Source organism: Bubalus bubalis, chromosome 7 (genome assembly GCF_019923935.1).
Source record: "Bubalus bubalis isolate 160015118507 breed Murrah chromosome 7, NDDB_SH_1, whole genome shotgun sequence".
NCBI classification, from domain to species: Eukaryota; Metazoa; Chordata; class Mammalia; order Artiodactyla; family Bovidae; genus Bubalus; species Bubalus bubalis.
The window spans coordinates 108,934,230-108,948,896 of NC_059163.1; the positions used below are offsets into that span (position 1 = coordinate 108,934,230).

Here is a 14,667-nt window from a genome sequence, read left to right on the forward strand (position 1 = left end):
ATGTTGAATAATAGTGGTAAAAGTGGACACCCTTGTCTTGTTCCTAATCTTAGGGGGAATGCTTTCAGTTTTTCACCATTGAGAATAATGTTTCCTGTAGGCTTATAAATATGGCCTTTACTATGGTGAAGCAGGTTCCTTCTATGCCCATTTTTTGAAGAGTTTTAATCATAAATGGGTGCTGAATTTTGTTAAAGGCTTTTTCTGCATCTATTGAGATTATCATATGGATTTTATCTTTCAATTTGTTATTATGGTATATCACACTGATTGATTTGTGAATATTGAAGAATCCCTGCAATCCTGAAAGAAATCCAACTTGACGATGGTGTATGAGCTTTTTGACGTATTGGTGAATTCTATTTGCTAAAATTTTGTTGGTCTTTTTTGCATTTATGTTCATCAGTGATATTGGCCTGTAGTTTTCTTTTTTTGTGTTCTTTTTGGTTTTGGTGTCAGCGTGATGGTGGCCTCATAGAATGAGTTTAGAAGTGTTCCTTCCTCTGAAATTTTTTGAAAGAGTTTTAGAAGGATGGGCATTAGCTCTTCTCTAAATGTTTGACAGAATTCTCCTGTGAAGCCATCTGGTCCTGGGCTTTTGTTTTGGGGGAGATTTTTGATCACAGTTTCAACTTCAGTGCTTGTAATTAGTTCCTCCAGTGCTGGAACAGCAGCTGCGTGACACAGCTGCAGCGGCTGCACAGTGCTAGAACAACATTGAGGAGACACCCCATGCCCAAGGGCAAGGGAGAAGCCCTAGAAAGATGGTAGGAGGGGGGAAATCACCTTCAGAATCAAACCCCATACCTGCCAGAGACACTCAGAGGGCTCAAAACATCTTGTGCTCACCAGGACCCAGAGACCCCACAGAGACTGAGACAGAACAGTATCTGAGTGTCTTCTGAGGAGGTACAGGTCAGCAGTGGACTCTTCAGGGGAAGGGGCTCTGCGTGCAGTAGACCTGGGTATGGCATAAGCCCTCTTGGAGGAGGTCACCATTAAACCCACCATACAGCCCCCAGAACTCACACAGGACTGGGAAACAGACTCTTGGAGGCACAAACAGAAGCTTGTGCACACAAGGACCCAGGAAAAAGGAGCACTGAGCCCACAAGAGACTGACCTAGAATTTCCTGTGAATTTCCAGGGGTCTCTGGTGGAGGTGTGGGTTGGCAGTAGCCTGCTGCCGGATTGGGGCACTGAGTACAGTGGTGCCTGCATAGGACCTTTTGAAGGATGCACCATTATCTTCACTACCTCCACCATACTTTGGCCCCAGGTCAAATAACAGGGAGGGAACACAGCCCCACCCATACACAGAAAATTAGATTAGAGATTTAATGAGCATGGCAATGCCTATCAGAACAAGACCTAGTTTCCCTCTCAGTCAGTCTCTCCCAGCAGGAAGCTTCCATAAGCCTCTTATCCATCTTGATCAGAGGCAAACAGACTGAAAACCACAATCACAGAAAACTATCCAATCTGATCACATGGACCATAGCTTCGTCTAACTCAATGAAACTATGAGCCATGACATATAAGGCCACCCAAAACAAATGGGTCATGATGAAGATTTCTGACAAAACATTGTACACTGGAGAAGGGAATGGCAAACCACTTCAGTATTCTTTCCTTGAGAATGCCACAAACAGTTCAGTTCAGTTCAGTTCAGTCGCTCAGTCGTGTCTAACTCTTTGTGACCCCATGAACTGCAGCACGCCAGGCCTCCCTGTCCATCACGAACTCCCGGAGTTCACCCAAACCCATGTCCATCAGGTCGGTGATGCCATCCAACCATCTCATCCTCTGCCATCCCCTTCTCCTCCTGCCCTCAATCTTTCCCAGCATCAGGGTCTTTTGAAATGAATCAGCTCTTCACATCAGGTGCCCAAAGTATTTTACAGCAATAGAAACTGTGTCTCAGAATTTTAGATCCCTTCTCCAAGGTCACACACTAGTTAAGTGGTGGAGCCAGGATTGGAACCTAGGGTGACAATATACAGCCTTGATGTACTCCTTTTCCTATTTGGAACTAGTATGCTCTAACTGTTGCCACTGACCAGATACAGATTTCTCAACAGGCAGGTCAGGTGGTCTGATATTCCTATCTCTTGAAGAATTTTCCACAGTTTGTGTGATCTACACAGTCAAAGGCTTTGGCATAGTCAATAAAGCAGAAGTAAATATTTTTCTGGAACTCTCTTGCTTTTTTTCATGATCCAATGAATGTTGGCATTTTGTCCTCTGGTTCCTCTGCCTTTTCTAAATTCAGCTTGAAAATCAGGATGTTCACAGTTCATCTACTGTTGAAACCTGGCTTGGAGAATTTTGAGCATCACTTCCCTAGCGTGTGAGATGAGTGCAATTGTGCGGTAGTTTGAGCATTCTTTGGCATTGCCTTTCTTTGCAATTGGAATGAAAACTGACCTTTTCCAGTCCTGCGGCCATTGCTGAGTTTTCCCAATTTGCTGGCATGTTAAGTGCAGCACTTTCACAGCTTCATCTTTTAGGATTTGAAATAGCTCAACTTTAATTACATTACCCCCACTAGCTTTGTTCGTAGTGATGCTTTCTAAGGCCCACTTGACTTCTCATTCAGGGATGTCTGGCTCTAGGTTGGTGATCACACTATTGTGATTATCTGGATCTTGAAGATTTTTTGTACAGTCCTTCTGTGTATTCTTGCAACCTCTTCTTAGTATCTTCTGCTTCTGTAAGGTCCATAGCATTTCTGTCCTTTATTGTGCCCATGTTGACATGAAATATTCCCTTGCTATCTCTAATTTTCTTGAAAAGATCTCTAGACTTTCCCATTCTATTGTTTTCCTCTATTTCTTTGCATTGATCACTGTGGAAGTCTTTCTTATCTCTCCTTACTATTCTTTGGAACGCTGCATTCAAATGAGTATATCTTTCCTTTTGTCCTTTGCCTTTAGCTTCTCTTCTTTTCTCAGCTATTTGTAAGGCCTCCTCAGACAACCATTTTGCCTTTTTGCATTTCTTTTTCTTGGGTATGCTCTTGATCACTGCCTTCTGTACAATGTCACAAACCTCTCTCCATAGTTCTTCAAGCACACTGTCTATCAGATCTAATTGCTTGAATCTGTTTGTCACTTCCACTGTATAATTGTAAGGCACTTGATTCAGGTCGTACCTGCATCTTCTAGTGGTTTTCCCTACTTTCTTCAATTTAAGTCTGAATTTGGCAATAAGGAGTTCATTATCTGAGCCATAGTCAGCTCCTGGTTGTTTTTGCTGACTGTATAGAACTTCTCCATCTTTGGCTGCAAAGAATATAATCAATCTGATCTTTTTTTTTTTTTTTTTTTATGTTTTAATTTAATTGACTTTTATTTATTTATTTATTTTTTAATTTTATTTTATTTTTAAACTTTACATAACTGTATTAGATTTGCCAAATATCAAAATGAATCCGCCACAGGTTTACATGTGTTCCCCATCCTGAACCCTCCTCCCTCCTCCCTCCCCATTCCATCCCTCTGGGTCGTCCCAGTGTACCAGCCCCAAGCATCCAGTATCGTGCATCGAAGCTGGCGGCAACTCATTTCATACATGATATTTTACATGTTTCAATGCCATTCTCCCAAATCTTCCCACCCTCTCCCTCTCCCACAGAGTCCATAAGACTGTTCTATACATCAGTGTCTCTTTTGCTGTCTCGTACACAGGGTTATTTTTACCATCTTTCTAAATTCCATATATATGCGTTACACACAGAAATCCCTTGCATTCCTATACACTAATAATGAGAAAACAGAAAGAGAAATTAAGGAAACAATTCCATTCACCATTACAACGGAAAGAATAAAATACTTAGGAATATATCTACCTAAAGAGTCTAAAGACCTATATATAGAAAACTATAAAACACTGGTGAAAGAAATCAAAGAGGACACTAACAGATGGAGAAATATACCATGTTCATGGATTGGAAGAATCAATGTAGTGAAAATGAGTATACTACCCAAAGCAATCTATAGATTCAATGCAATCCCTATCAAGCTACCAACAGCATTCTTCACAGAGCTAGAACAAATAATTTCACAATTTGTATGGAAAAACAAAAAACCTCGAATAGTCAATCTGATCTTGTATTGACCATCTGGTGATGTCCATGTGTAGAGTCTTCTCTTGTGTTTTTGGAAGAGGACGTTTGCTTTGATCAGTGCATTCTCTTGGTAAAATTCTATTAGACTTTGCCCTGCTTAATTTTGTACTCCAAGGCCAAATTTTCTTGTTAATCCAGGTATCTCTTTATTTCCTACATTTGCATTCCAGTCCCCTATAATGAAAAGGATATCTTTTCTGGGTATTAGTTCAAGAAGGTCTTGTAGGTCTTCATAGAACTGTTCAACTTCAGCTTCTTCAGCATTACTGGTTGGGACACAGACTTGGATTACTGTGATACTGAATGGTTTGCCTTGGAAACAAACAGAGATCATTCTGTCGTTTTTGAGATTGCATCCAAGTACTGCATTTCAGACTCTTTTGTTGACTATGATGGCTACTCCATTTCTTCTAAGGGATTATTGCCCACAATAATAGATATAATGGTCATCTGAGTTAAATTCACCCATTCCAGTCCATTTTAGTTCACTGATTCCTAGAATGTTGACATTCACTCTGGCAAGCATCTCCTGTTTGACCACTTCCAATTTGCCTTGATTCCTGGACCTAACATTCCAGGTTCCTGTGGAATTTTGCTCTTTACAGCATCGGACTTTACTTCCATCACCAGTCACACCCACAACTGGGTGTTGCTTTTGGTTTGGCTCCATGTCTTCACTCTCTCTGGAGTTATTTCTCCACTGATCTCCAGTAGCATATTGGGTACCTACCTACCTGGGGAGTTCATCTTTCAGTGTCTTGTCTTTTTGCCTTTTCATACTGTTCATGAAATTGTGCTGTTTTTTATTCTTTAATTCTTCCAGGTCTTTGTTAATAGATTCTTGCATTTTCTCTGTTTTGTTTTCAAGGTTTTTGACCATCTTTACTAACATTATTTTGAATTCTTTCAGGTATTTTGCCTAGTTCTTCTTCACTTATTTGGACTTCTGTGTTTCTAGCTTGTTCCTTCATTTATGTAGTACTCCTCTGCCTTTTTATTATTTTGTTTTTAAATTTATTGTGTTTGAGGTCTCATATTCTCAGCCTTCAGGGTTGAATTCTTTCTTCCTTTTGTTTTCTGCTCTCCTAAGTTTGATCCAGTGGTCTGTGTAAGCTTCCTATGGAGTGAGATTTGTGCTGAGTTTTTGTTTGTTTGTTTTTTCCTCTGATGGGCAAGGCTGAGTGAGGTGCTAATCCTGTTTGGTGATGATTGAGTTTGTATTTTTGTTCTGTTTGTTGTTTAGATGAGTTGTCCTACACAGGGTGCTAATGGTGGTTGGGTGATGCCATGTCTTGTATTCCAATGGTTTCCTTTGTGTGAGTTCTCACCATTTGAATCCTGGTAGGGTTAGTTCTCTGGTAGTCTAGGTTCTTGGAGTCAGTGCTCCCACTCCAAAGTTTCAGGGCTTGATCTCTTCCATGCAGTGACACCCATCCACTTGTGGAGAAATTAAGCAGCATGACTCTGAACTCTGGAGACACACATTTTAAAGTCAATTCCTATCTTCAAAATTTGGCGTTATTTTTTTGTAGAATTTTTCATCCCTATCTGACATGTTATATATTTATCTGTTTACTGTCTATCACTCCTCACTAGAACCCAAATATCATGAAAGCAAGAATTCAGTCTGTGTTTTTTACATGGAAGCACCAGTGTCTAGGATATCACCAAGCACATGGCGGGTATTTTATAAACTGATTTATCACCCGATGAATAATTAATAGATGGCTTACTCAGAAGTCAACCAAAAAATGTAGAATATACCATTTTAGACTTTCTCATACATCTAAAAAGTGATTTCAATAATAAAAAGAGGCCATTAAATTCAATAAATGAAAGATAACAGTAAACATAAAAAATCTTAACCAACGCAAGATAAACAATAGATGATGTTATGAGGTCACACCACTACCTGACTCCTCTCCCTCAGAGTCTCCAACTCAGCTCCTTTCCACTATGGTGTTTTAGACAAAATAAGGAAATACTACTATATTGAACCCTGGGTGTTCTTTGGAAGGAATGATGCTAAAGCTGAAACTCCAGTACTTTAGCCACCTCATGCAAAGAGTTGACTCATTGGAAAAGACTCTGATGCTAGGAGGGATTGGGTGCAGGAGGAGAAGGGGACGACAGAGGATAAGATGGCTGGAAGGCATCATGGACTCGATGGACGTGAGTTTGAGTGAACTCCGGGAGTTGGAGATGGACAGGGAGGCCTGGCGTGCTGCGATTCATGGGGTCACAAAGAGTCAGACACGACTGAGCAACTGAACTGAACTGAACTATATTGCTATTATAACACGTGAAGAGGAAAATACCAACAGTGCTTTGTTCACAATAAGTTTTTCCCAGAATATTTTGTGATTAAACAATGTTCAGGGCTTCTCTGGTGGCTCAAAGGTGAAGAATCCAAATGCCAATGCAGGAGACATGGATTCGATCTCTGATCCTAGAAGATCCCACATGCCATTGAGCAACTACAGAATCTGTGCTCTAGATCTCAGGAACCACTACTACTGAAGCCTTTGTGTCTAGAACCCATGTTCCACAAGAGAAATCTCCACAGTGAGAAGCACTTGCACTTCAACAAAGAGTAGCCCCCATTCTCCACAACTAGAGAAAAGCCTTTGCACCAATGAAGATCCAGCACAGTCAAAAATAAATAAATAAAGTTTTAAAAAAAACAAAACAATGTTCCTTCAGTGGAGATTGTGTTTAGGAAGTTAGTTATCAGGTTAATGCACAAGGGAGGTTTCATGAATTAAAGAAAAATACACTGTAGTGTGGTCTTTTAGAAAGATACAATACATTCTATGATTACACAAACTATTATGTATTTGTTTTTTCCAAATAATTTTTATTATATCTACCAGTTTTCCCTTAAGACAAATTCATTATATTTACTCTTTCTCCCTCATAGTTAACAAACATTTCCATTATTTATTTTTTTGTAAGAGGAATCTGATATATAAGAGCTCATAAGAGCTCATATGAATACTCGAGGATATAAAATAAAGAGCATGCCTTTGAGGAAAAAATATGAAGCTCCATTCTTCATCAAAGACTTTACATATCTACTCTTATATTTAGAAATGAAATAGAAGGAGTTGAGAAAAATATTTGCTTCATGTTACTTCTAATATATACAATTTTTCTTGGTTTAAACTTAGAGATATCTCTTCTGCAAAAAAATAATAATGATTAAAATTTATATCATTTTTGTTATTTGGTTGCTAAGTTATGTCCGACTCTTTGAACCCCATTGACCGCAGCATTCCAGGCTCCTCTGTCCTCCACTATCTCCCAGAGTTTGCTCAGATTTATGTCCATTGTGTCAGTCATACTATTAGCCATCTTACCCTCTGTTGCCCCCTTCTCCTTTTGCCTTCACTCTCCCCCAGCATCAAGGTCTTTTTCATCAACTCGACTCTTTCCATTAGATGGTTAAGGCATTCAGAATTAGTCTTTCCAATCAATAACCAGCACTGATTTCTTTTAGTATTGACTAGTTTGTCCTCCTTTCTGTCCAAAGGAATATCAAGTCTTTCCAGCACCACAATTCAAAAACATCGGTTCTTCGGCGCTCAGACTTCCAACTCTCACATCCATACAAGACTACTTGAAAAATCATAACTTTGGCTATATGGAACTTTGCTGGCAAAGTAATGTCTCTACTTTTTAATATGCTAAGTTTGTCATAGCTTTCCTTTCAAGGAGCAAGCGTCTTTTAATTTCATGACTGCAGTCACCGTCCGCAGTGAAATTGGAGTGCAAGAAAATAAAAGTCTGTCACTTCTTCCACTTTTTCCTCTTCTAATTGTCATGATGTTATGGGGCTGGGTGCTATGATTTTAGTTTTTTAATGTTGAGTTTCAAGCCAGCTTTTTCACTCTTTTCTTTCATTCTCATCAAGAGACTGTTTAGTTCCTTTTCACTTTTGCCATTAGAGTAATATCATCTGCATATCTGAGGTCACTGATATTTCTCCCAGCAATCTTCATTCCAGCTTACAATTCATCCAGCCTGCCATTCTGCATAATGTCCTCTGTATATAAGTTAAATAAGCAAGGTGAAAACATACAGCCTCGTTGTACTCCTTTCCCAATTTTGAACCAGTCTGTTCTTCCATGTCTGCTTCTAACTGTTGCTCCTTGACCCACATACAGGTTTCTCAGGAGATAGGTAAGGTGGTCTAGTACTCTTCTAAGAATCTTCCACAGTTTGTTGTGGTCCACACAGTCAAAGGTTTTAGCATAGTCAGTGAAGCAGAAGTAGATATTTTTATTTTTTGCTTCCTCCATGATCCCACAAATGTCAGCAAATTCATCTCTGGTTCCTCTGCCTTTTCTAAACCCAGCCTGCACATCTGAAAATTCTTGGTTCATGCACTTTTGAAGCCTGGCTTGAACTATTTTGATCATTTAGCTTGCTAGCATGTGAAATGAGTGCAGTTGCACAGTAGTTTGAACGTCCTCTGGCATTGTCCTTCTTTGGGATTGGAATGAAAACTGACTTTTTCCAGTCCTGTGGCCACTGCTGAGTTTTTCAAATTTTCTGACACATTGAGTAAAATACTTTTTAACCACATCATCTTTTAGGATTTGAAATGACTCAGCTGGAATTCCATCACCTCCACTAGCTTTGTTTGCAGTAATGCTTCCTAAGGCCCATGTGACTTCTTACTCAGGATATCTGGCTCTAGATGTGTGACCATACCACTGTGGTTTTCCAGGGCAAATGGAAACCCACTTCAGTATTCATGCATGGAGATCCCAATGAACACTATGAAAAGGCAAACAGATATGACACCAGAAGATGAGACTACCCCCCGCCCCCCAAGTCAGATGCTACTGGGAAGACGGGAGGGTAAATACTAATAGCTTCAGAAAAAATGAAATGTCTGGGCCAAAGAAGAAACAACACTCTGCTGTGGACATGGCTGGTGGTGAAAGTAAAGCCCGATACTGTTAAGAACAATAATGTACAGGCACCTGGAATGTTAGGTCCATGAATCAAGGTAAATTGGATGTGGTCAGCCAGGAGATGGCAAGATTGTACATGGACATCTTAGGAATCAGTGAACTAAAATGGACAGGAATGGGTGAATTAAATTCAGATGGTCATTGTATCTACTCTTGTGGGCAGGAATCCCTTAGAAGAAATAAAGTAGCCTTCAGAGTCAACAAAGAGTCTCAAATTTAGTACTTGGGTGCAACCTCATCAACAACAGAAAGATCTTAGTTCATTTCCACAGGAACCATTTAACATCACAGTAATCCAAGTCTATGCTGCCAACGACTGATGCTCAAGAATCTGAAGTTGACAGGTGCTATGAAGACCTATAACATCTTCCAGAACTAAGACCAAAACTCATGTGCCATTTATTACGTGCTATTCTAAGCACTTTCTGTTTAATAACTCATTTGACTTTACAAGAACCCAGTGAAAAAGTGGTTGCTATTCTTCCCATTCTATTTATGGAGAAATTGAAACACAAAGTAAATGGCTCAAGGTCATACACACAGAAAGGGGCAGAACTGAGATTTGATTTTAGGAAGTCTCTTAACTGGGCTATACTGCTTCTAAGGTTTCCAATTATCTTTTCAACTTTTTTGAAAATATTGTTCTTAAAATAAAACCATGTGATCATTATAGAAACTATAGGAAAAATAAGTATAGTTCATCCAAATAGTTGATGGTGGATCACTGTATATTTTCTGCTATTTTTTCCTACCCAATATTTCTTTTATATAATTGAGAGGAAATTATGTGTGCTACTACATGTTACTAAGTCCTGAGTTTAGGCTATATGTAGTCAAACATATCATAACATCTCTGCATTGCATGGCAGGATAAAATTTTGGAGACCTTTGTATATTTCTCTATTTCTTCTTTTCTGTCCTCTGTCCTCTTAAAATAGGATGTGTGTATCAGGGGAAAAGAATCTTCAGACAGTTGCTTTTCTCAGCTCCAAAAAGTACATGGATAACACAGGGAACGCTGCTCAATATTATGTAACAACCTAGCAGAATGATATCACTGATTCAACAAACAAGAGTTTGAGCAAACTCGGGGAGATAGTGAAGGACAGGGAAGCCTGGCATGCTGCAGTCCATGGGGTAGCTAAGAGTCAGACATGACTTAGTCACTGAACAAGAAGTAGAAAAACAATTTGAAAAAGAATAGATATATGTATATGTATAACTAAATCACTTTGCTATCCTCCTGAGGTTAACACAACATTGTTAATCAACTCTACTCCAAAATAAAATATTCAAACAAATAAACCTAAACAGCAACAAAAAAGTACATGGAAGAGATGTTTCCAGTGCTCTTGCTGGTTGGAGGAAAGAGGGATAACTCTGGGGGAATTCGGAAGAGAGAAAGCTGCTCTAGTCTAGATTAAATTGTGATTTCTGGGGATGAAGAAAAGTAGTCAGAGAACCTTGGATTTCTGTAGGAGAGAAGACCCAAGTAAAACCTCAGTTCCATTCTGTGTCAGCTACCAGGAATGATGGTTAGACTTCAAGGAGGCTGGTTCCATTGTTGATTCTAGGCACTGGATACCTAACCACTTTACATATGCCAGGAATGCAGTGTGACAGAGAAGCAGCAGTCAGTGGGCCAAGAAAGCAATGGTTTATTCCTGTTTTCAGACTTTGAAAGTGGTGCATGGAGGATATTCTTGGTACACTTTTGAAACAACATCTAATGAGAAGGTGACTTGAATGTGTTCCTTTCCTGTTGACTATAGGATAAGGGTGAGAGGATAAGGGAAGATAATAATACCTGTTTCTAATTTATCTAATCAAAGAAAAGATGTTTTCTGGAGTAAAAGGCATTAGAATGTAGATAGCAGGCCTTATTGAAGAAGAAATAAATTTAAAAATATGTGATGGAACTCCCTTGTGGTCCAGTGGTTGGGAGTCTACCTGTCAAAGGAGGGGGTGCAGGTTTGATCCCTGGTCCAGGAAGATTCCACATGCTGCTGGGTAGCTGAGTCCATGCATCACAACCATGGAGCCCACACTCTAGACATTGGGAGCTGCAACTCGTAGGCCCATGTGTCACAACTACTGAAGCTCACAGGCCCTAGAGCCTGTGTTCTGAAACAAGAGAAGCCACTGCAATGAGAAGGCCATATACTGCAGTCAGAGAAAGTCTGCATGCAGCAATGAAGACCTAGCACGGCCATAAATAAATAAACAAATAAGTAAAATCTGTGAGAACAACAACAACAACAAAAATGTGATGAAAGTGATTGGCAAAAAGAACCTGGCCCAGATCAAGTGTACTATTAATAGAGGGGTCACCAGGTGGCACAGTGATAAGGAAACTGCTTGCCAATGCAGGAGACACAAGAGATGTGGTTTAATCCCTGGGTTGGGAAGATCCCTTGAAGTAGGAGATGGCAACCCACTCTGGTATGCTTGCCTGAAGAGTCTCACAGACAGAGGAGCCTGGCAGGCTACAGTCCATGGAGTTGCAAAGAGGTGGACATGACTGAAGCAACTTAGCACACATGCAGCTTCAAGAAGATTAGTTTCAGGAATGGATCGAGGCTGTTAATAACTGTGTATATACAAGTCAACAGTGTCATCCTATTAAAGAATAGCAATATTTGGAGACCCCAGGGCATTTTGGGTGTGGTGTCTCTGACTGAGGCCAACATAGGAAAAGAGGAGACAGATCAGAGAAATCAGGGAGAATGGCAGAGGAAACAGGCAGGATAAGATGGAATGGGTACATCACAGTTAACAATGTCAGCTTGGCTATTCTGCACAAAAACATAAAACTTTTAATTAACCGTTAAGCAGTCTACTCCCTTTTTCCTCATATCAAGTCCCACTTAATTATCTTGCACTATTATGATTCTGTTATTGTTATTTGATAAAATTTATCCCCGCCCATGTGAAATTAATTATCCCTTGGCCTTTCCACAAAAATATAGTGGCATGTGTCACACCATAGATGTATGTTTAACACTATTAAAAATGAGGTTACACATTTGTCCTTTTGTTTCCAAATGTATGTCCATAAGAGTAGTCTGCAATTATAAAAACCTAGACCACTAGAAACTTCTCAGAACCAAGAGTCGAACTGGGAAATCTATGAGTTATTACTTGTGGTATATATGAAGGCTTGTGAATTTTATATATATATCTTTTTCTATAAAGGGATTCACTCAAATTCTTTCATGGCCAGATGTGAATAGGGAATGTTGACTGTGGTAAACTGGTATCTATGTGCCTTGTCCACCTGGAGAAACCCTACTGATCAATCAGTTCTATCTGATTGATAGAAAAAAAGGCACAGAGTGCTCAGATATTGCAAGTGATTAAGAGAAGATAGATGAATGTTCACAAAAACTTTCTTAATTTCTAAAAGACTAAGGCAAACAAAACACTATAGCAATGGGCTTTAAATAGTAAGCACAGGAAATTTAGCATGAGGTGAATTGTTCTGTATGGGGAAGAGAGTCATAAGTAAGTATATGAGAGCTTCTACTATTTTTCAGAGCAGATCTGTTTTTGTTTGAAAAATAAATTGAAGTATGTACTCCAACACTAATGAGTGCTGAAAAACACAGTTTTATTATGGGAAAGAAGCATCTGATCCCAAACAAAATTTAATTGTCATCTTTGATTGCTGTATCTCCAAAGGAGATAATTTACCTCTCTTGACTCCTTGGGAAAGTCTCCAGCATGCTACCAGTTTTCTATTACCTTTAATCTAGTAGATCTTAGTGTGGTACCTTCCTATTGATAGCCAACTTCTCATCTGACATTCAACTCAATAACACAGGTAGAGATACTAGTGGGAAGGCAATTATTAGGGATTTGTAAAATATGTAACATATCATTTGTCATTATGTCAAATGGTAGGGTTAAAATCAACTTAATCTGAAAGTCATTCTATAGATAGTATTCAAAGGAAAGCATTTACCCTGATAAACACTTGAGCTCAAACAGGATATCTTCCTCCAACTGTTGCATGAGTGCTTCCAAAACAGACCAAGAAAAGAGATGGAATGCTTTCTTTTATTAACCTAGTTAACTTCTTAGGAGATAAACTGGGACTTCTCTGGTGGCTCAGATGGTAGAGAAGCCACCTGCAATACAGGGAATGCAGGAGACCTGCCTTCGAACCCTGGGTCAGGAAGATCCCTGGAGATAAGGTATAATTTAAGTCTCTCAACCAGCCACCAAGGCTTTCAAAAGCCTTGCTGGTCTAACATCAAGGCAGATGGTTATGGAGTTGGGCGATAAAAATCACTGTCTTAGAAAACTAAAAGATTAAAGATGATTAGTATCATTTTATTCTTGGGGAATATAAAGCTATAATAATCTTTTTTTTTAGTTACCATGTTGATCAAATATCAAAAGTTTAAAGTTTTCAACACAAATTAAATACAATAGCAGAATTGTTTGGGGTATAGTTGTCAGAAAAGTTCAATGTCATGTGTTTTTAGTTTTCAACAAATTTTGTTTGCAATTAAAACGTACTATGATACTAAAGTATTTCTCAAAATAATTTCTGTATATTTTGTGTGTAAATAAGGATACATAAGAATTCTATTATTCATTTATGTGACAACAATTTATAAGATAAAAATTTTAAAAAGCAAATGCAGGAGTTCTATAATTTGAAATATTAATTTTGAATATTTTTTAAATACTAGTGGAATGTTTTTCGGTCTGATAAAATTCTTTTAAAAATATAAATAATATTCCTTCCACAGAAGAAGTGAATTAAGTGGTACTATAATTATATTGGTTACCAAAAGCCAGTGTTATATATCACAAGCACTTTGAAACTTTAATTGCACATAAAACCACTTATACACATTAACATGAGGAAAATATTGATCTCTTAGAACCAGTTAGTGAAACTAACTAAAATAATTATATTTATATTAGCTTTATGTCAGCACATTTTGGAATATAGCTGACCTTTCCTTTTACTTCTATTAAAAATACATTAATTTTCAAGGAGGGCAGTCATTATCAATATATTAAAAAGAGAAAATGGTTTCCAGTGACACTTTGAGAATTCAATTAAAAACTTGCTAAAAATACGATTCTTCTGTAAATTTTGTCCCATAACCATAAGACAAAATATTAAGGAATAATAAACTTTGAAACAGTAGTAGTATTTTCTCCTTTTGTTGTAAAATGATAAAATGATTCTCAATAAGTGATACAATCAGAACATGATTCATTATTTAACAATTCTCTGATATAAAATGAGCTTTTAACAATTATATTATCTACCATCAAACAACAAAGCATTTATAATTAGAAAACCAAAGACTTATAATGGAATTTATAACCTATTAATTTCACTTTGACAAAACAGCAAATATTGAGAACTGTATTTAGAAATCCATGTCAGTCATGGTATGAAGTATGAGCACTATTAAGTCAAATAAGATTTTGTCTTCATATGAAAAACAATGAGAAGTTAATGATAAAATACAAATCATTATAATAAATTGTCAAAAGTATGTTGACTTGTCTTTAAACCAAACTAAAACA

The 14,667-nt window shown here is 38.2% G+C and overlaps 1 protein-coding gene across 25 annotated transcripts in view; it reads right to left on the reverse strand.

The window, feature by feature from the left end:
- The window catches only part of CCSER1 (coiled-coil serine rich protein 1), a 1,462,911-nt gene that overhangs the window by 830,238 nt on the left and 618,006 nt on the right, over nucleotides 1–14,667 (reverse strand). The window lies entirely within an intron of this gene.